Source organism: Schistocerca gregaria, chromosome 3, assembly GCF_023897955.1.
Source record: "Schistocerca gregaria isolate iqSchGreg1 chromosome 3, iqSchGreg1.2, whole genome shotgun sequence".
In the NCBI taxonomy this organism is placed as follows: Eukaryota; Metazoa; Arthropoda; class Insecta; order Orthoptera; family Acrididae; genus Schistocerca; species Schistocerca gregaria.
Genome location: NC_064922.1, coordinates 588,808,175 through 588,830,674, shown reverse-complemented (window position 1 = coordinate 588,830,674; position 22,500 = coordinate 588,808,175). Strand labels below are relative to the sequence as shown.

General features: G+C 51.2%; 44 non-coding genes across 44 annotated transcripts; all 44 read right to left on the bottom strand.

Annotated features, from left to right (window-relative positions):
• Nucleotides 1–600: 600 nt before the first annotated feature.
• On the bottom strand, nt 601–682 carry Trnas-cga (transfer RNA serine (anticodon CGA)). The gene has a single exon. It is a non-coding gene; the product is annotated as a tRNA-Ser (tRNA).
• A 137-nt stretch (nt 683–819) lies between these two features.
• On the bottom strand, nt 820–892 carry Trnak-uuu (transfer RNA lysine (anticodon UUU)). The gene has a single exon. It is a non-coding gene; the product is annotated as a tRNA-Lys (tRNA).
• A 353-nt stretch (nt 893–1,245) lies between these two features.
• On the bottom strand, nt 1,246–1,327 carry Trnas-aga (transfer RNA serine (anticodon AGA)). The gene has a single exon. It is a non-coding gene; the product is annotated as a tRNA-Ser (tRNA).
• Nucleotides 1,328–2,070: 743 nt separating this feature from the next.
• On the bottom strand, nt 2,071–2,152 carry Trnas-cga (transfer RNA serine (anticodon CGA)). The gene has a single exon. It is a non-coding gene; the product is annotated as a tRNA-Ser (tRNA).
• Nucleotides 2,153–2,289: 137 nt separating this feature from the next.
• Trnak-uuu (transfer RNA lysine (anticodon UUU)) lies at nt 2,290–2,362 on the bottom strand. The gene has a single exon. It is a non-coding gene; the product is annotated as a tRNA-Lys (tRNA).
• A 353-nt stretch (nt 2,363–2,715) lies between these two features.
• On the bottom strand, nt 2,716–2,797 carry Trnas-aga (transfer RNA serine (anticodon AGA)). Its single transcript has one exon. It is a non-coding gene; the product is annotated as a tRNA-Ser (tRNA).
• A 743-nt stretch (nt 2,798–3,540) lies between these two features.
• Nucleotides 3,541–3,622, bottom strand: Trnas-cga (transfer RNA serine (anticodon CGA)). Its single transcript has one exon. It is a non-coding gene; the product is annotated as a tRNA-Ser (tRNA).
• Nucleotides 3,623–3,759: 137 nt separating this feature from the next.
• Nucleotides 3,760–3,832, bottom strand: Trnak-uuu (transfer RNA lysine (anticodon UUU)). The gene has a single exon. It is a non-coding gene; the product is annotated as a tRNA-Lys (tRNA).
• Nucleotides 3,833–4,185: 353 nt separating this feature from the next.
• Trnas-aga (transfer RNA serine (anticodon AGA)) lies at nt 4,186–4,267 on the bottom strand. The gene has a single exon. It is a non-coding gene; the product is annotated as a tRNA-Ser (tRNA).
• Nucleotides 4,268–5,010: 743 nt separating this feature from the next.
• On the bottom strand, nt 5,011–5,092 carry Trnas-cga (transfer RNA serine (anticodon CGA)). Its single transcript has one exon. It is a non-coding gene; the product is annotated as a tRNA-Ser (tRNA).
• A 564-nt stretch (nt 5,093–5,656) lies between these two features.
• Nucleotides 5,657–5,738, bottom strand: Trnas-aga (transfer RNA serine (anticodon AGA)). Its single transcript has one exon. It is a non-coding gene; the product is annotated as a tRNA-Ser (tRNA).
• A 743-nt stretch (nt 5,739–6,481) lies between these two features.
• Nucleotides 6,482–6,563, bottom strand: Trnas-cga (transfer RNA serine (anticodon CGA)). The gene has a single exon. It is a non-coding gene; the product is annotated as a tRNA-Ser (tRNA).
• Nucleotides 6,564–6,700: 137 nt separating this feature from the next.
• Trnak-uuu (transfer RNA lysine (anticodon UUU)) lies at nt 6,701–6,773 on the bottom strand. Its single transcript has one exon. It is a non-coding gene; the product is annotated as a tRNA-Lys (tRNA).
• Nucleotides 6,774–7,126: 353 nt separating this feature from the next.
• Trnas-aga (transfer RNA serine (anticodon AGA)) lies at nt 7,127–7,208 on the bottom strand. Its single transcript has one exon. It is a non-coding gene; the product is annotated as a tRNA-Ser (tRNA).
• Nucleotides 7,209–7,951: 743 nt separating this feature from the next.
• Trnas-cga (transfer RNA serine (anticodon CGA)) lies at nt 7,952–8,033 on the bottom strand. The gene has a single exon. It is a non-coding gene; the product is annotated as a tRNA-Ser (tRNA).
• A 137-nt stretch (nt 8,034–8,170) lies between these two features.
• Trnak-uuu (transfer RNA lysine (anticodon UUU)) lies at nt 8,171–8,243 on the bottom strand. Its single transcript has one exon. It is a non-coding gene; the product is annotated as a tRNA-Lys (tRNA).
• Nucleotides 8,244–8,596: 353 nt separating this feature from the next.
• Trnas-aga (transfer RNA serine (anticodon AGA)) lies at nt 8,597–8,678 on the bottom strand. The gene has a single exon. It is a non-coding gene; the product is annotated as a tRNA-Ser (tRNA).
• Nucleotides 8,679–9,421: 743 nt separating this feature from the next.
• Nucleotides 9,422–9,503, bottom strand: Trnas-cga (transfer RNA serine (anticodon CGA)). Its single transcript has one exon. It is a non-coding gene; the product is annotated as a tRNA-Ser (tRNA).
• Nucleotides 9,504–9,640: 137 nt separating this feature from the next.
• On the bottom strand, nt 9,641–9,713 carry Trnak-uuu (transfer RNA lysine (anticodon UUU)). Its single transcript has one exon. It is a non-coding gene; the product is annotated as a tRNA-Lys (tRNA).
• Nucleotides 9,714–10,066: 353 nt separating this feature from the next.
• Trnas-aga (transfer RNA serine (anticodon AGA)) lies at nt 10,067–10,148 on the bottom strand. The gene has a single exon. It is a non-coding gene; the product is annotated as a tRNA-Ser (tRNA).
• Nucleotides 10,149–10,891: 743 nt separating this feature from the next.
• Nucleotides 10,892–10,973, bottom strand: Trnas-cga (transfer RNA serine (anticodon CGA)). Its single transcript has one exon. It is a non-coding gene; the product is annotated as a tRNA-Ser (tRNA).
• A 137-nt stretch (nt 10,974–11,110) lies between these two features.
• Nucleotides 11,111–11,183, bottom strand: Trnak-uuu (transfer RNA lysine (anticodon UUU)). The gene has a single exon. It is a non-coding gene; the product is annotated as a tRNA-Lys (tRNA).
• A 352-nt stretch (nt 11,184–11,535) lies between these two features.
• On the bottom strand, nt 11,536–11,617 carry Trnas-aga (transfer RNA serine (anticodon AGA)). Its single transcript has one exon. It is a non-coding gene; the product is annotated as a tRNA-Ser (tRNA).
• A 743-nt stretch (nt 11,618–12,360) lies between these two features.
• Trnas-cga (transfer RNA serine (anticodon CGA)) lies at nt 12,361–12,442 on the bottom strand. The gene has a single exon. It is a non-coding gene; the product is annotated as a tRNA-Ser (tRNA).
• Nucleotides 12,443–12,579: 137 nt separating this feature from the next.
• Nucleotides 12,580–12,652, bottom strand: Trnak-uuu (transfer RNA lysine (anticodon UUU)). Its single transcript has one exon. It is a non-coding gene; the product is annotated as a tRNA-Lys (tRNA).
• A 353-nt stretch (nt 12,653–13,005) lies between these two features.
• Trnas-aga (transfer RNA serine (anticodon AGA)) lies at nt 13,006–13,087 on the bottom strand. Its single transcript has one exon. It is a non-coding gene; the product is annotated as a tRNA-Ser (tRNA).
• Nucleotides 13,088–13,830: 743 nt separating this feature from the next.
• On the bottom strand, nt 13,831–13,912 carry Trnas-cga (transfer RNA serine (anticodon CGA)). The gene has a single exon. It is a non-coding gene; the product is annotated as a tRNA-Ser (tRNA).
• A 137-nt stretch (nt 13,913–14,049) lies between these two features.
• Nucleotides 14,050–14,122, bottom strand: Trnak-uuu (transfer RNA lysine (anticodon UUU)). Its single transcript has one exon. It is a non-coding gene; the product is annotated as a tRNA-Lys (tRNA).
• A 352-nt stretch (nt 14,123–14,474) lies between these two features.
• On the bottom strand, nt 14,475–14,556 carry Trnas-aga (transfer RNA serine (anticodon AGA)). The gene has a single exon. It is a non-coding gene; the product is annotated as a tRNA-Ser (tRNA).
• Nucleotides 14,557–15,299: 743 nt separating this feature from the next.
• On the bottom strand, nt 15,300–15,381 carry Trnas-cga (transfer RNA serine (anticodon CGA)). The gene has a single exon. It is a non-coding gene; the product is annotated as a tRNA-Ser (tRNA).
• A 137-nt stretch (nt 15,382–15,518) lies between these two features.
• On the bottom strand, nt 15,519–15,591 carry Trnak-uuu (transfer RNA lysine (anticodon UUU)). The gene has a single exon. It is a non-coding gene; the product is annotated as a tRNA-Lys (tRNA).
• A 353-nt stretch (nt 15,592–15,944) lies between these two features.
• On the bottom strand, nt 15,945–16,026 carry Trnas-aga (transfer RNA serine (anticodon AGA)). The gene has a single exon. It is a non-coding gene; the product is annotated as a tRNA-Ser (tRNA).
• Nucleotides 16,027–16,769: 743 nt separating this feature from the next.
• On the bottom strand, nt 16,770–16,851 carry Trnas-cga (transfer RNA serine (anticodon CGA)). Its single transcript has one exon. It is a non-coding gene; the product is annotated as a tRNA-Ser (tRNA).
• Nucleotides 16,852–16,988: 137 nt separating this feature from the next.
• On the bottom strand, nt 16,989–17,061 carry Trnak-uuu (transfer RNA lysine (anticodon UUU)). The gene has a single exon. It is a non-coding gene; the product is annotated as a tRNA-Lys (tRNA).
• Nucleotides 17,062–17,414: 353 nt separating this feature from the next.
• Trnas-aga (transfer RNA serine (anticodon AGA)) lies at nt 17,415–17,496 on the bottom strand. The gene has a single exon. It is a non-coding gene; the product is annotated as a tRNA-Ser (tRNA).
• A 743-nt stretch (nt 17,497–18,239) lies between these two features.
• On the bottom strand, nt 18,240–18,321 carry Trnas-cga (transfer RNA serine (anticodon CGA)). Its single transcript has one exon. It is a non-coding gene; the product is annotated as a tRNA-Ser (tRNA).
• A 137-nt stretch (nt 18,322–18,458) lies between these two features.
• Nucleotides 18,459–18,531, bottom strand: Trnak-uuu (transfer RNA lysine (anticodon UUU)). The gene has a single exon. It is a non-coding gene; the product is annotated as a tRNA-Lys (tRNA).
• A 353-nt stretch (nt 18,532–18,884) lies between these two features.
• On the bottom strand, nt 18,885–18,966 carry Trnas-aga (transfer RNA serine (anticodon AGA)). The gene has a single exon. It is a non-coding gene; the product is annotated as a tRNA-Ser (tRNA).
• Nucleotides 18,967–19,709: 743 nt separating this feature from the next.
• Trnas-cga (transfer RNA serine (anticodon CGA)) lies at nt 19,710–19,791 on the bottom strand. Its single transcript has one exon. It is a non-coding gene; the product is annotated as a tRNA-Ser (tRNA).
• A 137-nt stretch (nt 19,792–19,928) lies between these two features.
• On the bottom strand, nt 19,929–20,001 carry Trnak-uuu (transfer RNA lysine (anticodon UUU)). The gene has a single exon. It is a non-coding gene; the product is annotated as a tRNA-Lys (tRNA).
• A 353-nt stretch (nt 20,002–20,354) lies between these two features.
• Nucleotides 20,355–20,436, bottom strand: Trnas-aga (transfer RNA serine (anticodon AGA)). Its single transcript has one exon. It is a non-coding gene; the product is annotated as a tRNA-Ser (tRNA).
• Nucleotides 20,437–21,179: 743 nt separating this feature from the next.
• Nucleotides 21,180–21,261, bottom strand: Trnas-cga (transfer RNA serine (anticodon CGA)). The gene has a single exon. It is a non-coding gene; the product is annotated as a tRNA-Ser (tRNA).
• A 137-nt stretch (nt 21,262–21,398) lies between these two features.
• Nucleotides 21,399–21,471, bottom strand: Trnak-uuu (transfer RNA lysine (anticodon UUU)). The gene has a single exon. It is a non-coding gene; the product is annotated as a tRNA-Lys (tRNA).
• A 353-nt stretch (nt 21,472–21,824) lies between these two features.
• Trnas-aga (transfer RNA serine (anticodon AGA)) lies at nt 21,825–21,906 on the bottom strand. The gene has a single exon. It is a non-coding gene; the product is annotated as a tRNA-Ser (tRNA).
• Nucleotides 21,907–22,500: the final 594 nt, after the last annotated feature.

The window sequence follows — 22,500 nt, the reverse complement described above, 5'->3', positions numbered from 1 at the left end:
GACAGGGGCTTAAACCCGGGACCTTTCGGTTGTCGGTCTAGCGCTCTGCTTGACTCAGCTATCCTGTCCCTCTGCCAAGCATGGTGGTACAGCTGCAATGTGTGCGAGTGATTTGCGTGTCGTAATTACTGGCTTGGGAGCTCCAATGGCGACTTCACCGACTTCCCACTGACGCACCGCTGACGCTAGTTTTCTGTCGTCTTAAACGATGGACATACTTCCAAGCAGCTGCGAGATCTTACGAGAAGACACGCTGCACCACTGCTTTTGCCGCACTCAAATGACTCAATTGCGATACTTAAATAGAAATGAATGCTCGCTCTGTCCAACACTTTCAAGTACATCTGCGTACTCACGAACACGGCGACTGCGCGAGGAAATGACGGCGGTGCGCTCGTGGGCCTGCGACGGATTTCTGCATTACTAGCTTCCGTGCGAGATGAACCGATAGCCATAGGAAGCAGAGCCCGCCGCGAAATTCAGTATCTTTAAACATAAATTTTCGTCTTGCTGAGAGAGGTGGCACTGGTTTGCATTGGCATTCACCCATGCATGTCACATGTGCGCGAAACTTTCTGCTCGTTTGTACGCAAAATCGCACGCAGCCGGTAGGATTCGAACCTACGCTCCCAGAGGGAATCTGATTTCGAGTCAGACGCCTTAACCACTCGGCCACGACTGCCGCTAGCACAAGATTCTCCCGACACGTGCACCTGCTGCCGTTTAGAGCACTGCAGTGCCAGGGAACGGCGTAGCTGCATTTTTTTCCGTAGTGCTTTCACCGCTTGTAGGCGAACGCTACCAAAGTATTAAAATTTCCGCCCGGACAGGGACTTGAACCCTGGACCCTTAGGTTAAAAGCCTAATGCTCTACCGACTGAGCTATCCGGGCTCATATTATCTCCACGTCACTTCCCACTATGCTACGGACACACTGCCTCATGTCGTTTACTGTTGGGCAATCATTGCATGGAGCTGTTACTAATTAAACGTCCTCTGAATGCTCTCTACGAACTCATCACGCTGGGCTCGTAACTGTCTATCGACGAAAGCTGACACACGATGAAAATCAAATTGCAGCAGCTTTTACGTCTCATACGTTGAAGCAGAGGAGCTTCGTGTTTTGTCGACACTCACTTGCCAACTGGAAAATTCACAAGCGTCTCGAATGCAATGTTTCCCACGTGTTTGCCCATTTCACGGTTCCGTTGGAGACGCTCTTCGCGTCTTGACACATAAACGAAACGCAGTCGGTAGGACTCGAACCTACGCTCCCAGAGGGAATCTGATTTCTAGTCAGACGCCTTAACCACTCGGCCACGACTGCCCGTCGCAGCAGAGTTTCTCTACAAGTGATACTGCTCCTTTTAATGCAACCTGGCGGCAGAAAACGCCATGGCCTCACTCGTTTCTGTAGTGCTTCCGTGGCCAGCACAGTAGCCGTTACGACAGTGTATTAATTTTCGCCTGGACAGGGGCTTAAACCCGGGACCTTTCGGTTGTCGGTCTAGCGCTCTGCTTGACTCAGCTATCCTGTCCCTCTGCCAAGCATGGTGGTACAGCTGCAATGTGTGCGAGTGATTTGCGTGTCGTAATTACTGGCTTGGGAGCTCCAATGGCGACTTCACCGACTTCCCACTGACGCACCGCTGACGCTAGTTTTCTGTCGTCTTAAACGATGGACATACTTCCAAGCAGCTGCGAGATCTTACGAGAAGACACGCTGCACCACTGCTTTTGCCGCACTCAAATGACTCAATTGCGATACTTAAATAGAAATGAATGCTCGCTCTGTCCAACACTTTCAAGTACATCTGCGTACTCACGAACACGGCGACTGCGCGAGGAAATGACGGCGGTGCGCTCGTGGGCCTGCGACGGATTTCTGCATTACTAGCTTCCGTGCGAGATGAACCGATAGCCATAGGAAGCAGAGCCCGCCGCGAAATTCAGTATCTTTAAACATAAATTTTCGTCTTGCTGAGAGAGGTGGCACTGGTTTGCACTGGCATTCACCCATGCATGTCACATGTGCGCGAAACTTTCTGCTCGTTTGTACGCAAAATCGCACGCAGCCGGTAGGATTCGAACCTACGCTCCCAGAGGGAATCTGATTTCGAGTCAGACGCCTTAACCACTCGGCCACGACTGCCGCTAGCACAAGATTCTCCCGACACGTGCACCTGCTGCCGTTTAGAGCACTGCAGTGCCAGGGAACGGCGTAGCTGCATTTTTTTCCGTAGTGGTTTCACCGCTTGTAGGCGAACGCTACCAAAGTATTAAAATTTCCGCCCGGACAGGGACTTGAACCCTGGACCCTTAGGTTAAAAGCCTCATGCTCTACCGACTGAGCTATCCGGGCTCATATTATCTCCACGTCACTTCCCACTATGCTACGGACACACTGCCTCATGTCGTTTACTGTTGGGCAATCATTGCATGGAGCTGTTACTAATTAAACGTCCTCTGAATGCTCTCTACGAACTCATCACGCTGGGCTCGTAACTGTCTATCGACGAAAGCTGACACACGATGAAAATCAAATTGCAGCAGCTTTTACGTCTCATACGTTGAAGCAGAGGAGCTTCGTGTTTTGTCGACACTCACTTGCCAACTGGAAAATTCACAAGCGTCTCGAATGCAATGTTTCCCACGTGTTTGCCCATTTCACGGTTCCGTTGGAGACGCTCTTCGCGTCTTGACACATAAACGAAACGCAGTCGGTAGGACTCGAACCTACGCTCCCAGAGGGAATCTGATTTCTAGTCAGACGCCTTAACCACTCGGCCACGACTGCCCGTCGCAGCAGAGTTTCTCTACAAGGGATACTGCTCCTTTTAAAGCAACCTGGCGGCAGAAAACGCCATGGCCTCACTCGTTTCTGTAGTGCTTCCGTGGCCAGCACAGTAGCCGTTACGACAGTGTATTAATTTTCGCCTGGACAGGGGCTTAAACCCGGGACCTTTCGGTTGTCGGTCTAGCGCTCTGCTTGACTCAGCTATCCTGTCCCTCTGCCAAGCATGGTGGTACAGCTGCAATGTGTGCGAGTGATTTGCGTGTCGTAATTACTGGCTTGGGAGCTCCAATGGCGACTTCACCGACTTCCCACTGACGCACCGCTGACGCTAGTTTTCTGTCGTCTTAAACGATGGACATACTTCCAAGCAGCTGCGAGATCTTACGAGAAGACACGCTGCACCACTGCTTTTGCCGCACTCAAATGACTCAATTGCGATACTTAAATAGAAATGAATGCTCGCTCTGTCCAACACTTTCAAGTACATCTGCGTACTCACGAACACGGCGACTGCGCGAGGAAATGACGGCGGTGCGCTCGTGGGCCTGCGACGGATTTCTGCATTACTAGCTTCCGTGCGAGATGAACCGATAGCCATAGGAAGCAGAGCCCGCCGCGAAATTCAGTATCTTTAAACATAAATTTTCGTCTTGCTGAGAGAGGTGGCACTGGTTTGCATTGGCATTCACCCATGCATGTCACATGTGCGCGAAACTTTCTGCTCGTTTGTACGCAAAATCGCACGCAGCCGGTAGGATTCGAACCTACGCTCCCAGAGGGAATCTGATTTCGAGTCAGACGCCTTAACCACTCGGCCACGACTGCCGCTAGCACAAGATTCTCCCGACACGTGCACCTGCTGCCGTTTAGAGCACTGCAGTGCCAGGGAACGGCGTAGCTGCATTTTTTTCCGTAGTGCTTTCACCGCTTGTAGGCGAACGCTACCAAAGTATTAAAATTTCCGCCCGGACAGGGACTTGAACCCTGGACCCTTAGGTTAAAAGCCTAATGCTCTACCGACTGAGCTATCCGGGCTCATATTATCTCCACGTCACTTCCCACTATGCTACGGACACACTGCCTCATGTCGTTTACTGTTGGGCAATCATTGCATGGAGCTGTTACTAATTAAACGTCCTCTGAATGCTCTCTACGAACTCATCACGCTGGGCTCGTAACTGTCTATCGACGAAAGCTGACACACGATGAAAATCAAATTGCAGCAGCTTTTACGTCTCATACGTTGAAGCAGAGGAGCTTCGTGTTTTGTCGACACTCACTTGCCAACTGGAAAATTCACAAGCGTCTCGAATGCAATGTTTCCCACGTGTTTGCCCATTTCACGGTTCCGTTGGAGACGCTCTTCGCGTCTTGACACATAAACGAAACGCAGTCGGTAGGACTCGAACCTACGCTCCCAGAGGGAATCTGATTTCTAGTCAGACGCCTTAACCACTCGGCCACGACTGCCCGTCGCAGCAGAGTTTCTCTACAAGTGATACTGCTCCTTTTAATGCAACCTGGCGGCAGAAAACGCCATGGCCTCACTCGTTTCTGTAGTGCTTCCGTGGCCAGCACAGTAGCCGTTACGACAGTGTATTAATTTTCGCCTGGACAGGGGCTTAAACCCGGGACCTTTCGGTTGTCGGTCTAGCGCTCTGCTTGACTCAGCTATCCTGTCCCTCTGCCAAGCATGGTGGTACAGCTGCAATGTGTGCGAGTGATTTGCGTGTCGTAATTACTGGCTTGGGAGCTCCAATGGCGACTTCACCGACTTCCCACTGACGCACCGCTGACGCTAGTTTTCTGTCGTCTTAAACGATGGACATACTTCCAAGCAGCTGCGAGATCTTACGAGAAGACACGCTGCACCACTGCTTTTGCCGCACTCAAATGACTCAATTGCGATACTTAAATAGAAATGAATGCTCGCTCTGTCCAACACTTTCAAGTACATCTGCGTACTCACGAACACGGCGACTGCGCGAGGAAATGACGGCGGTGCGCTCGTGGGCCTGCGACGGATTTCTGCATTACTAGCTTCCGTGCGAGATGAACCGATAGCCATAGGAAGCAGAGCCCGCCGCGAAATTCAGTATCTTTAAACATAAATTTTCGTCTTGCTGAGAGAGGTGGCACTGGTTTGCACTGGCATTCACCCATGCATGTCACATGTGCGCGAAACTTTCTGCTCGTTTGTACGCAAAATCGCACGCAGCCGGTAGGATTCGAACCTACGCTCCCAGAGGGAATCTGATTTCGAGTCAGACGCCTTAACCACTCGGCCACGACTGCCGCTAGCACAAGATTCTCCCGACACGTGCACCTGCTGCCGTTTAGAGCACTGCAGTGCCAGGGAACGGCGTAGCTGCATTTTTTTCCGTAGTGCTTTCACCGCTTGTAGGCGAACGCTACCAAAGTATTAAAATTTCCGCCCGGACAGGGACTTGAACCCTGGACCCTTAGGTTAAAAAGCCTCATGCTCTACCGACTGAGCTATCCGGGCTCATATTATCTCCACGTCACTTCCCACTATGCTACGGACACACTGCCTCATGTCGTTTACTGTTGGGCAATCATTGCATGGAGCTGTTACTAATTAAACGTCCTCTGAATGCTCTCTACGAACTCATCACGCTGGGCTCGTAACTGTCTATCGACGAAAGCTGACACACGATGAAAATCAAATTGTAGCAGCTTTTACGTCTCATACGTTGAAGCAGAGGAGCTTCGTGTTTTGTCGACACTCACTTGCCAACTGGAAAATTCACAAGCGTCTCGAATGCAATGTTTCCCACGTGTTTGCCCATTTCACGGTTCCGTTGGAGACGCTCTTCGCGTCTTGACACAAAAACGAAACGCAGTCGGTAGGACTCGAACCTACGCTCCCAGAGGGAATCTGATTTCTAGTCAGACGCCTTAACCACTCGGCCACGACTGCCCGTCGCAGCAGAGTTTCTCTACAAGTGAAACTGCTCCTTTTAAAGCAACCTGGCGGCAGAAAACGCCATGGCCTCACTCGTTTCTGTAGTGCTTCCGTGGCCAGCACAGTAGCCGTTACGACAGTGTATTAATTTTCGCCTGGACAGGGGCTTAAACCCGGGACCTTTCGGTTGTCGGTCTAGCGCTCTGCTTGACTCAGCTATCCTGTCCCTCTGCCAAGCATGGTGGTACAGCTGCAATGTGTGCGAGTGATTTGCGTGTCGTAATTACTGGCTTGGGAGCACCAATGGCGACTTCACCGACTTCCCACTGACGCACCGCTGACGCTAGTTTTCTGTCGTCTTAAACGATGGACATACTTCCAAGCAGCTGCGAGATCTTACGAGAAGACACGCTGCACCACTGCTTTTGCCGCACTCAAATGACTCAATTGCGATACTTAAATAGAAATGAATGCTCGCTCTGTCCAACACTTTCAAGTACATCTGCGTACTCACGAACACGGCGACTGCGCGAGGAAATGACGGCGGTGCGCTCGTGGGCCTGCGACGGATTTCTGCATTACTAGCTTCCGTGCGAGATGAACCGATAGCCATAGGAAGCAGAGCCCGCCGCGAAATTCAGTATCTTTAAACATAAATTTTCGTCTTGCTGAGAGAGGTGGCACTGGTTTGCATTGGCATTCACCCATGCATGTCACATGTGCGCGAAACTTTCTGCTCGTTTGTACGCAAAATCGCACGCAGCCGGTAGGATTCGAACCTACGCTCCCAGAGGGAATCTGATTTCGAGTCAGACGCCTTAACCACTCGGCCACGACTGCCGCTAGCACAAGATTCTCCCGACACGTGCACCTGCTGCCGTTTAGAGCACTGCAGTGCCAGGGAACGGCGTAGCTGCATTTTTTTCCGTAGTGCTTTCACCGCTTGTAGGCGAACGCTACCAAAGTATTAAAATTTCCGCCCGGACAGGGACTTGAACCCTGGACCCTTAGGTTAAAAGCCTCATGCTCTACCGACTGAGCTATCCGGGCTCATATTATCTCCACGTCACTTCCCACTATGCTACGGACACACTGCCTCATGTCGTTTACTGTTGGGCAATCATTGCATGGAGCTGTTACTAATTAAACGTCCTCTGAATGCTCTCTACGAACTCATCACGCTGGGCTCGTAACTGTCTATCGACGAAAGCTGACACACGATGAAAATCAAATTGCAGCAGCTTTTACGTCTCATACGTTGAAGCAGAGGAGCTTCGTGTTTTGTCGACACTCACTTGCCAACTGGAAAATTCACAAGCGTCTCGAATGCAATGTTTCCCACGTGTTTGCCCATTTCACGGTTCCGTTGGAGACGCTCTTCGCGTCTTGACACATAAACGAAACGCAGTCGGTAGGACTCGAACCTACGCTCCCAGAGGGAATCTGATTTCTAGTCAGACGCCTTAACCACTCGGCCACGACTGCCCGTCGCAGCAGAGTTTCTCTACAAGGGATACTGCTCCTTTTAAAGCAACCTGGCGGCAGAAAACGCCATGGCCTCACTCGTTTCTGTAGTGCTTCCGTGGCCAGCACAGTAGCCGTTACGACAGTGTATTAATTTTCGCCTGGACAGGGGCTTAAACCCGGGACCTTTCGGTTGTCGGTCTAGCGCTCTGCTTGACTCAGCTATCCTGTCCCTCTGCCAAGCATGGTGGTACAGCTGCAATGTGTGCGAGTGATTTGCGTGTCGTAATTACTGGCTTGGGAGCTCCAATGGCGACTTCACCGACTTCCCACTGACGCACCGCTGACGCTAGTTTTCTGTCGTCTTAAACGATGGACATACTTCCAAGCAGCTGCGAGATCTTACGAGAAGACACGCTGCACCACTGCTTTTGCCGCACTCAAATGACTCAATTGCGATACTTAAATAGAAATGAATGCTCGCTCTGTCCAACACTTTCAAGTACATCTGCGTACTCACGAACACGGCGACTGCGCGAGGAAATGACGGCGGTGCGCTCGTGGGCCTGCGACGGATTTCTGCATTACTAGCTTCCGTGCGAGATGAACCGATAGCCATAGGAAGCAGAGCCCGCCGCGAAATTCAGTATCTTTAAACATAAATTTTCGTCTTGCTGAGAGAGGTGGCACTGGTTTGCATTGGCATTCACCCATGCATGTCACATGTGCGCGAAACTTTCTGCTCGTTTGTACGCAAAATCGCACGCAGCCGGTAGGATTCGAACCTACGCTCCCAGAGGGAATCTGATTTCGAGTCAGACGCCTTAACCACTCGGCCACGACTGCCGCTAGCACAAGATTCTCCCGACACGTGCACCTGCTGCCGTTTAGAGCACTGCAGTGCCAGGGAACGGCGTAGCTGCATTTTTTTCCGTAGTGCTTTCACCGCTTGTAGGCGAACGCTACCAAAGTATTAAAATTTCCGCCCGGACAGGGACTTGAACCCTGGACCCTTAGGTTAAAAGCCTAATGCTCTACCGACTGAGCTATCCGGGCTCATATTATCTCCACGTCACTTCCCACTATGCTACGGACACACTGCCTCATGTCGTTTACTGTTGGGCAATCATTGCATGGAGCTGTTACTAATTAAACGTCCTCTGAATGCTCTCTACGAACTCATCACGCTGGGCTCGTAACTGTCTATCGACGAAAGCTGACACACGATGAAAATCAAATTGCAGCAGCTTTTACGTCTCATACGTTGAAGCAGAGGAGCTTCGTGTTTTGTCGACACTCACTTGCCAACTGGAAAATTCACAAGCGTCTCGAATGCAATGTTTCCCACGTGTTTGCCCATTTCACGGTTCCGTTGGAGACGCTCTTCGCGTCTTGACACATAAACGAAACGCAGTCGGTAGGACTCGAACCTACGCTCCCAGAGGGAATCTGATTTCTAGTCAGACGCCTTAACCACTCGGCCACGACTGCCCGTCGCAGCAGAGTTTCTCTACAAGTGATACTGCTCCTTTTAATGCAACCTGGCGGCAGAAAACGCCATGGCCTCACTCGTTTCTGTAGTGCTTCCGTGGCCAGCACAGTAGCCGTTACGACAGTGTATTAATTTTCGCCTGGACAGGGGCTTAAACCCGGGACCTTTCGGTTGTCGGTCTAGCGCTCTGCTTGACTCAGCTATCCTGTCCCTCTGCCAAGCATGGTGGTACAGCTGCAATGTGTGCGAGTGATTTGCGTGTCGTAATTACTGGCTTGGGAGCTCCAATGGCGACTTCACCGACTTCCCACTGACGCACCGCTGACGCTAGTTTTCTGTCGTCTTAAACGATGGACATACTTCCAAGCAGCTGCGAGATCTTACGAGAAGACACGCTGCACCACTGCTTTTGCCGCACTCAAATGACTCAATTGCGATACTTAAATAGAAATGAATGCTCGCTCTGTCCAACACTTTCAAGTACATCTGCGTACTCACGAACACGGCGACTGCGCGAGGAAATGACGGCGGTGCGCTCGTGGGCCTGCGACGGATTTCTGCATTACTAGCTTCCGTGCGAGATGAACCGATAGCCATAGGAAGCAGAGCCCGCCGCGAAATTCAGTATCTTTAAACATAAATTTTCGTCTTGCTGAGAGAGGTGGCACTGGTTTGCATTGGCATTCACCCATGCATGTCACATGTGCGCGAAACTTTCTGCTCGTTTGTACGCAAAATCGCACGCAGCCGGTAGGATTCGAACCTACGCTCCCAGAGGGAATCTGATTTCGAGTCAGACGCCTTAACCACTCGGCCACGACTGCCGCTAGCACAAGATTCACCCGACACGTGCACCTGCTGCCGTTTAGAGCACTGCAGTGCCAGGGAACGGCGTAGCTGCATTTTTTTCCGTAGTGCTTTCACCGCTTGTAGGCGAACGCTACCAAAGTATTAAAATTTCCGCCCAGACAGGGACTTGAACCCTGGACCCTTAGGTTAAAAGCCTAATGCTCTACCGACTGAGCTATCCGGGCTCATATTATCTCCACGTCACTTCCCACTATGCTACGGACACACTGCCTCATGTCGTTTACTGTTGGGCAATCATTGCATGGAGCTGTTACTAATTAAACGTCCTCTGAATGCTCTCTACGAACTCATCACGCTGGGCTCGTAACTGTCTATCGACGAAAGCTGACACACGATGAAAATCAAATTGCAGCAGCTTTTACGTCTCATACGTTGAAGCAGAGGAGCTTCGTGTTTTGTCGACACTCACTTGCCAACTGGAAAATTCACAAGCGTCTCGAATGCAATGTTTCCCACGTGTTTGCCCATTTCACGGTTCCGTTGGAGACGCTATTCGCGTCTTGACACAAAAACGAAACGCAGTCGGTAGGACTCGAACCTACGCTCCCAGAGGGAATCTGATTTCTAGTCAGACGCCTTAACCACTCGGCCACGACTGCCCGTCGCAGCAGCGTCTCTCTACAAGTGAAACTGCTCCTTTTAAAGCAACCTGGCGGCAGAAAACGCCATGGCCTCACTCGTTTCTGTAGTGCTTCCGTGGCCAGCACAGTAACCGTTACGACAGTGTATTAATTTTCGCCTGGACAGGGGCTTAAACCCGGGACCTTTCGGTTGTCGGTCTAGCGCTCTGCTTGACTCAGCTATCCTGTCCCTCTGCCAAGCATGGTGGTACAGCTGCAATGTGTGCGAGTGATTTGCGTGTCGTAATTACTGGCTTGGGAGCTCCAATGGCGACTTCACCGACTTCCCACTGACGCACCGCTGACGCTAGTTTTCTGTCGTCTTAAACGATGGACATACTTCCAAGCAGCTGCGAGATCTTACGAGAAGACACGCTGCACCACTGCTTTTGCCGCACTCAAATGACTCAATTGCGATACTTAAGTAGAAATGAATGCTCGCTCTGTCCAACACTTTCAAGTACATCTGCGTACTCACGAACACGGTGACTGCGCGAGGAAATGACGGCGGTGCGCTCGTGGGCCTGCGACGGATTTCTGCATTACTAGCTTCCGTGCGAGATGAACCGATAGCCATAGGAAGCAGAGCCCGCCGCGAAATTCAGTATCTTTAAACATAAATTTTCGTCTTGCTGAGAGAGGTGGCACTGGTTTGCATTGGCATTCACCCATGCATGTCACATGTGCGCGAAACTTTCTGCTCGTTTGTACGCAAAATCGCACGCAGCCGGTAGGATTCGAACCTACGCTCCCAGAGGGAATCTGATTTCGAGTCAGACGCCTTAACCACTCGGCCACGACTGCCGCTAGCACAAGATTCTCCCGACACGTGCACCTGCTGCCGTTTAGAGCACTGCAGTGCCAGGGAACGGCGTAGCTGCATTTTTTTCCGTAGTGCTTTCACCGCTTGTAGGCGAACGCTACCAAAGTATTAAAATTTCCGCCCGGACAGGGACTTGAACCCTGGACCCTTAGGTTAAAAGCCTAATGCTCTACCGACTGAGCTATCCGGGCTCATATTATCTCCACGTCACTTCCCACTATGCTACGGACACACTGCCTCATGTCGTTTACTGTTGGGCAATCATTGCATGGAGCTGTTACTAATTAAACGTCCTCTGAATGCTCTCTACGAACTCATCACGCTGGGCTCGTAACTGTCTATCGACGAAAGCTGACACACGATGAAAATCAAATTGCAGCAGCTTTTACGTTCATACGTTGAAGCAGAGGAGCTTCGTGTTTTGTCGACACTCACTTGCCAACTGGAAAATTCACAAGCGTCTCGAATGCAATGTTTCCCACGTGTTTGCCCATTTCACGGTTCCGTTGGAGACGCTCTTCGCGTCTTGACACAAAAACGAAACGCAGTCGGTAGGACTCGAACCTACGCTCCCAGAAGGAATCTGATTTCTAGTCAGACGCCTTAACCACTCGGCCACGACTGCCCGTCGCAGCAGAGTTTCTCTACAAGTGAAACTGCTCCTTTTAAAGCAACCTGGCGGCAGAAAACGCCATGGCCTCACTCGTTTCTGTAGTGCTTCCGTGGCCAGCACAGTAGCCGTTACGACAGTGTATTAATTTTCGCCTGGACAGGGGCTTAAACCCGGGACCTTTCGGTTGTCGGTCTAGCGCTCTGCTTGACTCAGCTATCCTGTCCCTCTGCCAAGCATGGTGGTACAGCTGCAATGTGTGCGAGTGATTTGCGTGTCGTAATTACTGGCTTGGGAGCTCCAATGGCGACTTCACCGACTTCCCACTGACGCACCGCTGACGCTAGTTTTCTGTCGTCTTAAACGATGGACATACTTCCAAGCAGCTGCGAGATCTTACGAGAAGACACGCTGCACCACTGCTTTTGCCGCACTCAAATGACTCAATTGCGATACTTAAATAGAAATGAATGCTCGCTCTGTCCAACACTTTCAAGTACATCTGCGTACTCACGAACACGGTGACTGCGCGAGGAAATGACGGCGGTGCGCTCGTGGGCCTGCGACGGATTTCTGCATTACTAGCTTCCGTGCGAGATGAACCGATAGCCATAGGAAGCAGAGCCCGCCGCGAAATTCAGTATCTTTAAACATAAATTTTCGTCTTGCTGAGAGAGGTGGCACTGGTTTGCATTGGCATTCACCCATGCATGTCACATGTGCGCGAAACTTTCTGCTCGTTTGTACGCAAAATCGCACGCAGCCGGTAGGATTCGAACCTACGCTCCCAGAGGGAATCTGATTTCGAGTCAGACGCCTTAACCACTCGGCCACGACTGCCGCTAGCACAAGATTCTCCCGACACGTGCACCTGCTGCCGTTTAGAGCACTGCAGTGCCAGGGAACGGCGTAGCTGCATTTTTTTCCGTAGTGCTTTCACCGCTTGTAGGCGAACGCTACCAAAGTATTAAAATTTCCGCCCGGACAGGGACTTGATCCCTGGACCCTTAGGTTAAAAGCCTAATGCTCTACCGACTGAGCTATCCGGGCTCGTATTATCTCCACGTCACTTCCCACTATGCTACGGACACACTGCCTCATGTCGTTTACTGTTGGGCAATCATTGCATGGAGCTGTTACTAATTAAACGTCCTCTGAATGCTCTCTACGAACTCATCACGCTGGGCTCGTAACTGTCTATCGACGAAAGCTGACACACGATGAAAATCAAATTGCAGCAGCTTTTACGTCTCATACGTTGAAGCAGAGGAGCTTCGTGTTTTGTCGACACTCACTTGCCAACTGGAAAATTCACAAGCGTCTCGAATGCAATGTTTCCCACGTGTTTGCCCATTTCACGGTTCCGTTGGAGACGCTCTTCGCGTCTTGACACAAAAACGAAACGCAGTCGGTAGGACTCGAACCTACGCTCCCAGAGGGAATCTGATTTCTAGTCAGACGCCTTAACCACTCGGCCACGACTGCCCGTCGCAGCAGCGTCTCTCTACAAGTGAAACTGCTCCTTTTAAAGCAACCTGGCGGCAGAAAACGCCATGGCCTCACTCGTTTCTGTAGTGCTTCCGTGGCCAGCACAGTAACCGTTACGACAGTGTATTAATTTTCGCCTGGACAGGGGCTTAAACCCGGGACCTTTCGGTTGTCGGTCTAGCGCTCTGCTTGACTCAGCTATCCTGTCCCTCTGCCAAGCATGGTGGTACAGCTGCAATGTGTGCGAGTGATTTGCGTGTCGTAATTACTGGCTTGGGAGCTCCAATGGCGACTTCACCGACTTCCCACTGACGCACCGCTGACGCTAGTTTTCTGTCGTCTTAAACGATGGACATACTTCCAAGCAGCTGCGAGATCTTACGAGAAGACACGCTGCACCACTGCTTTTGCCGCACTCAAATGACTCAATTGCGATACTTAAGTAGAAATGAATGCTCGCTCTGTCCAACACTTTCAAGTACATCTGCGTACTCACGAACACGGTGACTGCGCGAGGAAATGACGGCGGTGCGCTCGTGGGCCTGCGACGGATTTCTGCATTACTAGCTTCCGTGCGAGATGAACCGATAGCCATAGGAAGCAGAGCCCGCCGCGAAATTCAGTATCTTTAAACATAAATTTTCGTCTTGCTGAGAGAGGTGGCACTGGTTTGCATTGGCATTCACCCATGCATGTCACATGTGCGCGAAACTTTCTGCTCGTTTGTACGCAAAATCGCACGCAGCCGGTAGGATTCGAACCTACGCTCCCAGAGGGAATCTGATTTCGAGTCAGACGCCTTAACCACTCGGCCACGACTGCCGCTAGCACAAGATTCTCCCGACACGTGCACCTGCTGCCGTTTAGAGCACTGCAGTGCCAGGGAACGGCGTAGCTGCATTTTTTTCCGTAGTGCTTTCACCGCTTGTAGGCGAACGCTACCAAAGTATTAAAATTTCCGCCCGGACAGGGACTTGAACCCTGGACCCTTAGGTTAAAAGCCTAATGCTCTACCGACTGAGCTATCCGGGCTCATATTATCTCCACGTCACTTCCCACTATGCTACGGACACACTGCCTCATGTCGTTTACTGTTGGGCAATCATTGCATGGAGCTGTTACTAATTAAACGTCCTCTGAATGCTCTCTACGAACTCATCACGCTGGGCTCGTAACTGTCTATCGACGAAAGCTGACACACGATGAAAATCAAATTGCAGCAGCTTTTACGTTCATACGTTGAAGCAGAGGAGCTTCGTGTTTTGTCGACACTCACTTGCCAACTGGAAAATTCACAAGCGTCTCGAATGCAATGTTTCCCACGTGTTTGCCCATTTCACGGTTCCGTTGGAGACGCTCTTCGCGTCTTGACACAAAAACGAAACGCAGTCGGTAGGACTCGAACCTACGCTCCCAGAAGGAATCTGATTTCTAGTCAGACGCCTTAACCACTCGGCCACGACTGCCCGTCGCAGCAGAGTTTCTCTACAAGTGAAACTGCTCCTTTTAAAGCAACCTGGCGGCAGAAAACGCCATGGCCTCACTCGTTTCTGTAGTGCTTCCGTGGCCAGCACAGTAGCCGTTACGACAGTGTATTAATTTTCGCCTGGACAGGGGCTTAAACCCGGGACCTTTCGGTTGTCGGTCTAGCGCTCTGCTTGACTCAGCTATCCTGTCCCTCTGCCAAGCATGGTGGTACAGCTGCAATGTGTGCGAGTGATTTGCGTGTCGTAATTACTGGCTTGGGAGCTCCAATGGCGACTTCACCGACTTCCCACTGACGCACCGCTGACGCTAGTTTTCTGTCGTCTTAAACGATGGACATACTTCCAAGCAGCTGCGAGATCTTACGAGAAGACACGCTGCACCACTGCTTTTGCCGCACTCAAATGACTCAATTGCGATACTTAAATAGAAATGAATGCTCGCTCTGTCCAACACTTTCAAGTACATCTGCGTACTCACGAACACGGTGACTGCGCGAGGAAATGACGGCGGTGCGCTCGTGGGCCTGCGACGGATTTCTGCATTACTAGCTTCCGTGCGAGATGAACCGATAGCCATAGGAAGCAGAGCCCGCCGCGAAATTCAGTATCTTTAAACATAAATTTTCGTCTTGCTGAGAGAGGTGGCACTGGTTTGCATTGGCATTCACCCATGCATGTCACATGTGCGCGAAACTTTCTGCTCGTTTGTACGCAAAATCGCACGCAGCCGGTAGGATTCGAACCTACGCTCCCAGAGGGAATCTGATTTCGAGTCAGACGCCTTAACCACTCGGCCACGACTGCCGCTAGCACAAGATTCTCCCGACACGTGCACCTGCTGCCGTTTAGAGCACTGCAGTGCCAGGGAACGGCGTAGCTGCATTTTTTTCCGTAGTGCTTTCACCGCTTGTAGGCGAACGCTACCAAAGTATTAAAATTTCCGCCCGGACAGGGACTTGATCCCTGGACCCTTAGGTTAAAAGCCTAATGCTCTACCGACTGAGCTATCCGGGCTCGTATTATCTCCACGTCACTTCCCACTATGCTACGGACACACTGCCTCATGTCGTTTACTGTTGGGCAATCATTGCATGGAGCTGTTACTAATTAAACGTCCTCTGAATGCTCTCTACGAACTCATCACGCTGGGCTCGTAACTGTCTATCGACGAAAGCTGACACACGATGAAAATCAAATTGCAGCAGCTTTTACGTCTCATACGTTGAAGCAGAGGAGCTTCGTGTTTTGTCGACACTCACTTGCCAACTGGAAAATTCACAAGCGTCTCGAATGCAATGTTTCCCACGTGTTTGCCCATTTCACGGTTCCGTTGGAGACGCTCTTCGCGTCTTGACACAAAAACGAAACGCAGTCGGTAGGACTCGAACCTACGCTCCCAGAGGGAATCTGATTTCTAGTCAGACGCCTTAACCACTCGGCCACGACTGCCCGTCGCAGCAGCGTCTCTCTACAAGTGAAACTGCTCCTTTTAAAGCAACCTGGCGGCAGAAAACGCCATGGCCTCACTCGTTTCTGTAGTGCTTCCGTGGCCAGCACAGTAACCGTTACGACAGTGTATTAATTTTCGCCTGGACAGGGGCTTAAACCCGGGACCTTTCGGTTGTCGGTCTAGCGCTCTGCTTGACTCAGCTATCCTGTCCCTCTGCCAAGCATGGTGGTACAGCTGCAATGTGTGCGAGTGATTTGCGTGTCGTAATTACTGGCTTGGGAGCTCCAATGGCGACTTCACCGACTTCCCACTGACGCACCGCTGACGCTAGTTTTCTGTCGTCTTAAACGATGGACATACTTCCAAGCAGCTGCGAGATCTTACGAGAAGACACGCTGCACCACTGCTTTTGCCGCACTCAAATGACTCAATTGCGATACTTAAGTAGAAATGAATGCTCGCTCTGTCCAACACTTTCAAGTACATCTGCGTACTCACGAACACGGTGACTGCGCGAGGAAATGACGGCGGTGCGCTCGTGGGCCTGCGACGGATTTCTGCATTACTAGCTTCCGTGCGAGATGAACCGATAGCCATAGGAAGCAGAGCCCGCCGCGAAATTCAGTATCTTTAAACATAAATTTTCGTCTTGCTGAGAGAGGTGGCACTGGTTTGCATTGGCATTCACCCATGCATGTCACATGTGCGCGAAACTTTCTGCTCGTTTGTACGCAAAATCGCACGCAGCCGGTAGGATTCGAACCTACGCTCCCAGAGGGAATCTGATTTCGAGTCAGACGCCTTAACCACTCGGCCACGACTGCCGCTAGCACAAGATTCTCCCGACACGTGCACCTGCTGCCGTTTAGAGCACTGCAGTGCCAGGGAACGGCGTAGCTGCATTTTTTTCCGTAGTGCTTTCACCGCTTGTAGGCGAACGCTACCAAAGTATTAAAATTTCCGCCCGGACAGGGACTTGAACCCTGGACCCTTAGGTTAAAAGCCTAATGCTCTACCGACTGAGCTATCCGGGCTCATATTATCTCCACGTCACTTCCCACTATGCTACGGACACACTGCCTCATGTCGTTTACTGTTGGGCAATCATTGCATGGAGCTGTTACTAATTAAACGTCCTCTGAATGCTCTCTACGAACTCATCACGCTGGGCTCGTAACTGTCTATCGACGAAAGCTGACACACGATGAAAATCAAATTGCAGCAGCTTTTACGTCTCATACGTTGAAGCAGAGGAGCTTCGTGTTTTGTCGACACTCACTTGCCAACTGGAAAATTCACAAGCGTCTCGAATGCAATGTTTCCCACGTGTTTGCCCATTTCACGGTTCCGTTGGAGACGCTCTTCGCGTCTTGACACAAAAACGAAACGCAGTCGGTAGGACTCGAACCTACGCTCCCAGAAGGAATCTGATTTCTAGTCAGACGCCTTAACCACTCGGCCACGACTGCCCGTCGCAGCAGAGTTTCTCTACAAGTGAAACTGCTCCTTTTAAAGCAACCTGGCGGCAGAAAACGCCATGGCCTCACTCGTTTCTGTAGTGCTTCCGTGGCCAGCACAGTAGCCGTTACGACAGTGTATTAATTTTCGCCTGGACAGGGGCTTAAACCCGGGACCTTTCGGTTGTCGGTCTAGCGCTCTGCTTGACTCAGCTATCCTGTCCCTCTGCCAAGCATGGTGGTACAGCTGCAATGTGTGCGAGTGATTTGCGTGTCGTAATTACTGGCTTGGGAGCTCCAATGGCGACTTCACCGACTTCCCACTGACGCACCGCTGACGCTAGTTTTCTGTCGTCTTAAACGATGGACATACTTCCAAGCAGCTGCGAGATCTTACGAGAAGACACGCTGCACCACTGCTTTTGCCGCACTCAAATGACTCAATTGCGATACTTAAATAGAAATGAATGCTCGCTCTGTCCAACACTTTCAAGTACATCTGCGTACTCACGAACACGGTGACTGCGCGAGGAAATGACGGCGGTGCGCTCGTGGGCCTGCGACGGATTTCTGCATTACTAGCTTCCGTGCGAGATGAACCGATAGCCATAGGAAGCAGAGCCCGCCGCGAAATTCAGTATCTTTAAACATAAATTTTCGTCTTGCTGAGAGAGGTGGCACTGGTTTGCATTGGCATTCACCCATGCATGTCACATGTGCGCGAAACTTTCTGCTCGTTTGTACGCAAAATCGCACGCAGCCGGTAGGATTCGAACCTACGCTCCCAGAGGGAATCTGATTTCGAGTCAGACGCCTTAACCACTCGGCCACGACTGCCGCTAGCACAAGATTCTCCCGACACGTGCACCTGCTGCCGTTTAGAGCACTGCAGTGCCAGGGAACGGCGTAGCTGCATTTTTTTCCGTAGTGCTTTCACCGCTTGTAGGCGAACGCTACCAAAGTATTAAAATTTCCGCCCGGACAGGGACTTGATCCCTGGACCCTTAGGTTAAAAGCCTAATGCTCTACCGACTGAGCTATCCGGGCTCGTATTATCTCCACGTCACTTCCCACTATGCTACGGACACACTGCCTCATGTCGTTTACTGTTGGGCAATCATTGCATGGAGCTGTTACTAATTAAACGTCCTCTGAATGCTCTCTACGAACTCATCACGCTGGGCTCGTAACTGTCTATCGACGAAAGCTGACACACGATGAAAATCAAATTGCAGCAGCTTTTACGTCTCATACGTTGAAGCAGAGGAGCTTCGTGTTTTGTCGACACTCACTTGCCAACTGGAAAATTCACAAGCGTCTCGAATGCAATGTTTCCCACGTGTTTGCCCATTTCACGGTTCCGTTGGAGACGCTCTTCGCGTCTTGACACAAAAACGAAACGCAGTCGGTAGGACTCGAACCTACGCTCCCAGAGGGAATCTGATTTCTAGTCAGACGCCTTAACCACTCGGCCACGACTGCCCGTCGCAGCAGCGTCTCTCTACAAGTGAAACTGCTCCTTTTAAAGCAACCTGGCGGCAGAAAACGCCATGGCCTCACTCGTTTCTGTAGTGCTTCCGTGGCCAGCACAGTAGCCGTTACGACAGTGTATTAATTTTCGCCTGGACAGGGGCTTAAACCCGGGACCTTTCGGTTGTCGGTCTAGCGCTCTGCTTGACTCAGCTATCCTGTCCCTCTGCCAAGCATGGTGGTACAGCTGCAATGTGTGCGAGTGATTTGCGTGTCGTAATTACTGGCTTGGGAGCTCCAATGGCGACTTCACCGACTTCCCACTGACGCACCGCTGACGCTAGTTTTCTGTCGTCTTAAACGATGGACATACTTCCAAGCAGCTGCGAGATCTTACGAGAAGACACGCTGCACCACTGCTTTTGCCGCACTCAAATGACTCAATTGCGATACTTAAATAGAAATGAATGCTCGCTCTGTCCAACACTTTCAAGTACATCTGCGTACTCACGAACACGGTGACTGCGCGAGGAAATGACGGCGGTGCGCTCGTGGGCCTGCGACGGATTTCTGCATTACTAGCTTCCGTGCGAGATGAACCGATAGCCATAGGAAGCAGAGCCCGCCGCGAAATTCAGTATCTTTAAACATAAATTTTCGTCTTGCTGAGAGAGGTGGCACTGGTTTGCATTGGCATTCACCCATGCATGTCACATGTGCGCGAAACTTTCTGCTCGTTTGTACGCAAAATCGCACGCAGCCGGTAGGATTCGAACCTACGCTCCCAGAGGGAATCTGATTTCGAGTCAGACGCCTTAACCACTCGGCCACGACTGCCGCTAGCACAAGATTCACCCGACACGTGCACCTGCTGCCGTTTAGAGCACTGCAGTGCCAGGGAACGGCGTAGCTGCATTTTTTTCCGTAGTGGTTTCACCGCTTGTAGGCGAACGCTACCAAAGTATTAAAATTTCCGCCCGGACAGGGACTTGAACCCTGGACCCTTAGGTTAAACGCCTAATGCTCTACCGACTGAGCTATCCGGGCTCATATTATCTCCACGTCACTTCCCACTATGCTACGGACACACTGCCTCATGTCGTTTACTGTTGGGCAATCATTGCATGGAGCTGTTACTAATTAAACGTCCTCTGAATGCTCTCTACGAACTCATCACGCTGGGCTCGTAACTGTCTATCGACGAAAGCTGACACACGATGAAAATCAAATTGCAGCAGCTTTTACGTCTCATACGTTGAAGCAGAGGAGCTTCGTGTTTTGTCGACACTCACTTGCCAACTGGAAAATTCACAAGCGTCTCGAATGCAATGTTTCCCACGTGTTTGCCCATTTCACGGTTCCGTTGGAGACGCTCTTCGCGTCTTGACACAAAAACGAAACGCAGTCGGTAGGACTCGAACCTACGCTCCCAGAGGGAATCTGATTTCTAGTCAGACGCCTTAACCACTCGGCCACGACTGCCCGTCGCAGCAGCGCCTCTCTACAAGTGAAACTGCTCCTTTTAAAGCAACCTGGCGGCAGAAAACGCCATGGCCTCACTCGTTTCTGTAGTGCTTCCGTGGCCAGCACAGTAGCCGTTACGACAGTGTATTAATTTTCGCCTGGACAGGGGCTTAAACCCGGGACCTTTCGGTTGTCGGTCTAGCGCTCTGCTTGACCCAGCTATCCTGTCCCTCTGCCAAGCATGGTGGTACAGCTGCAATGTGTGCGAGTGATTTGCGTGTCGTAATTACTGGCTTGGGAGCTCCAATGGCGACTTCACCGACTTCCCACTGACGCACCGCTGACGCTAGTTTTCTGTCGTCTTAAACGATGGACATACTTCCAAGCAGCTGCGAGATCTTACGAGAAGACACGCTGCACCACTGCTTTTGCCGCACTCAAATGACTCAATTGCGATACTTAAATAGAAATGAATGCTCGCTCTGTCCAACACTTTCAAGTACATCTGCGTACTCACGAACACGGTGACTGCGCGAGGAAATGACGGCGGTGCGCTCGTGGGCCTGCGACGGATTTCTGCATTACTAGCTTCCGTGCGAGATGAACCGATAGCCATAGGAAGCAGAGCCCGCCGCGAAATTCAGTATCTTTAAACATAAATTTTCGTCTTGCTGAGAGAGGTGGCACTGGTTTGCATTGGCATTCACCCATGCATGTCACATGTGCGCGAAACTTTCTGCTCGTTTGTACGCAAAATCGCACGTAGCCGGTAGGATTCGAACCTACGCTCCCAGAGGGAATCTGATTTCGAGTCAGACGCCTTAACCACTCGGCCACGACTGCCGCTAGCACAAGATTCTCCCGACACGTGCACCTGCTGCCGTTTAGAGCACTGCAGTGCCAGGGAACGGCGTAGCTGCATTTTTTTCCGTAGTGCTTTCACCGCTTGTAGGCGAACGCTACCAAAGTATTAAAATTTCCGCCCGGACAGGGACTTGAACCCTGGACCCTTAGGTTAAAAGCCTAATGCTCTACCGACTGAGCTATCCGGGCTCATATTACCTCCACGTCACTTCCCACTATGCTACGGACACACTGCCTCATGTCGTTTACTGTTGGGCAATCATTGCATGGAGCTGTTACTAATTAAACGTCCTCTGAATGCTCTCTACGAACTCATCACGCTGGGCTCGTAACTGTCTATCGACGAAAGCTGACACACGATGAAAATCAAATTGCAGCAGCTTTTACGTCTCATACGTTGAAGCAGAGGAGCTTCGTGTTTTGTCGACACTCACTTGCCAACTGGAAAATTCACAAGCGTCTCGAATGCAATGTTTCCCACGTGTTTGCCCATTTCACGGTTCCGTTGGAGACGCTCTTCGCGTCTTGACACAAAAACGAAACGCAGTCGGTAGGACTCGAACCTACGCTCCCAGAGGGAATCTGATTTCTAGTCAGACGCCTTAACCACTCGGCCACGACTGCCCGTCGCAGCAGCGTCTCTCTACAAGTGAAACTGCTCCTTTTAAAGCAACCTGGCGGCAGAAAACGCCATGGCCTCACTCGTTTCTGTAGTGCTTCCGTGGCCAGCACAGTAGCCGTTACGACAGTGTATTAATTTTCGCCTGGACAGGGGCTTAAACCCGGGACCTTTCGGTTGCCGGTCTAGCGCTCTGCTTGACTCAGCTATCCTGTCCCTCTGCCAAGCATGGTGGTACAGCTGCAATGTGTGCGAGTGATTTGCGTGTCGTAATTACTGGCTTGGGAGCTCCAATGGCGACTTCACCGACTTCCCACTGACGCACCGCTGACGCTAGTTTTCTGTCGTCTTAAACGATGGACATACTTCCAAGCAGCTGCGAGATCTTACGAGAAGACACGCTGCACCACTGCTTTTGCCGCACTCAAATGACTCAATTGCGATACTTAAATAGAAATGAATGCTCGCTCTGTCCAACACTTTCAAGTGCATGTGCGTACTCACGAACACGGCGACTGCGCGAGGAAATGACGGCGGTGCGCTCGTGGGCCTGCGACGGATTTCTGCATTACTAGCTTCCGTGCGAGATGAACCGATAG